The sequence below is a fragment of the Berghia stephanieae genome, chromosome 13 (assembly GCF_034508935.2).
Source record: "Berghia stephanieae isolate SIO BIC M18660-M18661 chromosome 13, UCSD_Bste_1.3, whole genome shotgun sequence".
Classification (NCBI taxonomy): Eukaryota; Metazoa; Mollusca; class Gastropoda; order Nudibranchia; family Aeolidiidae; genus Berghia; species Berghia stephanieae.
The window spans coordinates 27641065-27643564 of record NC_088372.1 but is presented as its reverse complement, the minus strand read 5'-3'; the positions used below and the strand labels follow the sequence as shown (position 1 = coordinate 27643564).

At 33.1% G+C, this 2500-nt stretch overlaps 1 protein-coding gene across 10 annotated transcripts in view; it reads right to left on the bottom strand.

Annotated features, from left to right (window-relative positions):
- The window catches only part of LOC144958678 (innexin unc-9-like), an 867612-nt gene that overhangs the window by 18543 nt on the left and 846569 nt on the right, over window positions 1-2500 (bottom strand). The gene's annotated exons all lie outside the window — the stretch shown is intronic.

The window sequence follows — 2500 nt, the reverse complement described above, 5'->3', positions numbered from 1 at the left end:
CGTATTGCATATCTATGTGTGTTATCTAACTTTGCAAGCGGACATTATGTATGCTTGTTTTTGTGTTGAAGTCTGCTTCTATGCATGTTAGTGTTTGTATATTCATGCTTGTTAGTTGTCGTTCGAATAGAAATAGAATAAGTTACTTAACTTTTATATAACTTCGTTAATGAGTCAAAGAAATTGGGATTAACTCACTCAATCCTAGAGATTTTTTGCTACTTTTCAAAATTGGAACCAAATGTATTAAAAATGAGCATGTACAGAGATAGTTAATCAACTACCATTAACATGTAAAAATTAATAACATAAGCTTTGATACTACGCCTATAATTTGTCTCAGACAAATGTAATAAATAGGCATGGGGGAAAAGTAACCCAGGGTATACTACGGATATAGTCGGTGTCAGGTTTGAGTGAGTTAAGACATGGGGCTCATTGAGATAATCAACCATATGTGCGAACCTAACCTTGTTCCGTCACATGAGCAAAACGCACAATGCAATCTTTTGTGAACTCTTGAACAAAGGAATAATTTAATCGTCATCTTGAAAATAAAATTAATGAGAAGAAAGCATAAATACACACAAACACACACGCACACACACTACACACACACACACACACACACACACACACACACACACACATATATATATATATATATATATATATATATATATACAGAGAGAGAGAGAGAGAGGGAGAAAGAAATAATGTGAATGACAGAAAGAAATCAAGACGGGGCGAAAAAAAAAGAAAACCAATCCTCAAGAATTTTATTCAACAGAAATTTGGGTAACGGAAATACACAGTAGTAACAAAAATAAATAGGGGAAAAAAACCTCACAGATTTTATCAAACAAAGAATGCCGGTTGTTATCAAAATGTCACATGGGTCGGCGCCATTTTGATTAGGTAATTAAATAGAGCGGGAAGATATGATAAAATTCATATCGATTGAATGGGAGGACGCTTGTAATCTTGCTATTTTCTCATAATAATCCGTTGAGATTATAATTGCTGCTATCTTTATTATTTTCAACTTTTGTTATCGATAATCATATCGATGCATTATGTGTTCGTTGATGTCTATTTTTGTTTTAAATCATAATATGTCTTGACAAATTATGGCAAATATCGAACAAATATTGATCATTTGAAGGATGTAATTTTTGCAGCACACAATAACAATTGAAACAGTTATACGAAAACACAGAAATTTCTGGTGATTTTGTCACATTGGTCGGACATTATTAAACAAATAAGATTATAGAAGGAACGAAATTGAGGTCATTTAGCTCTTTGTTATTGTTTTTAGACAGCCACTTTGGTGATTAGTTATCACTAAATTATGCCCATCAGACTATAAACATTCAAGGTTACACATAATTTTGCGAGTAGATCCGTTATATCCGGCTGGTTGATTTTGTGAGTATTGTATCTAAACGCATAGCATCAATAGGAGAGAGCCCCCCCCCCTTCTTCCCCATACTAAAAACAAAGCAAAACATAATAGATCCAGTGCGGGTACACATGTACTAAGCCAAGGGAAGGTTAGAAAAGAATATCCAAGAATCAGTTAAAGTAAAAGATAGGTTCAAGTCATGTTATGTTGAATGATTTAATCAGTACCGAGTACAGACGAATCATCGACATAAGTACTTCTCTTGGTCGCTTCATTGATCGATTACGCCAAAGACTCAATCCAGCAACCATTGATGTGAAATTCTATGAAGCATTGAAAGGTATCTAAAATGGTAGGTATTACAGTTTAGAAATGTATTTACATTTATCTAATAATAGAAGGAACAAAGTTGACGTCTCTCAGTTCTTTGTTATTATTGTAAAAAATCCTGAAATTGATTTGTTCTTATTAATTTATGTCATTCAGACTGTAAACGTTAAAGGTTACACACATTTCTGTGTGTTGTTATGTTAAATTTGGCTTGCGGGTGTTGTGAGTATATTACATAAACGCATGGCATCATTAAAACGAATTCATACTGTACCATTGATACAAAACTTGTAAATCGATCCATCAATAACGGCAAAATTTTCGGATAAAGTTGAGAAAGGAAATGGGCGGGTTCACACAAAATCATAAATAATACTCATAACCGAAGTTTGAAAAATTGGATACATATATAACCATCATTTCTCATTTAAAATCAAAACAATTCTGTGGGATATGAAAAAATGTGAAAAATTAATAATCTCACGGGATGGGAATAAAATCATAGGTATAAACTGAATTCGGAAACCAATGCTGGTAAATGAAGCAAAAATAAGTTATGTTGAATTTAACTGAATAGTGCCGAGTATGGAATATCAAAACCAACCAAACAAATACTGGACAGGGGATAAGATGTTATAGTATAAGAAGAGTACAAGGAAAAAGGGAAACCCACAGATGTTCACTTTTGGACATTTGTTGACTGTCCCTTTTGAGTGCTGGCAAGGGTCAATTCTTTCACTTTATAAAGAAAGCAGCAAAATA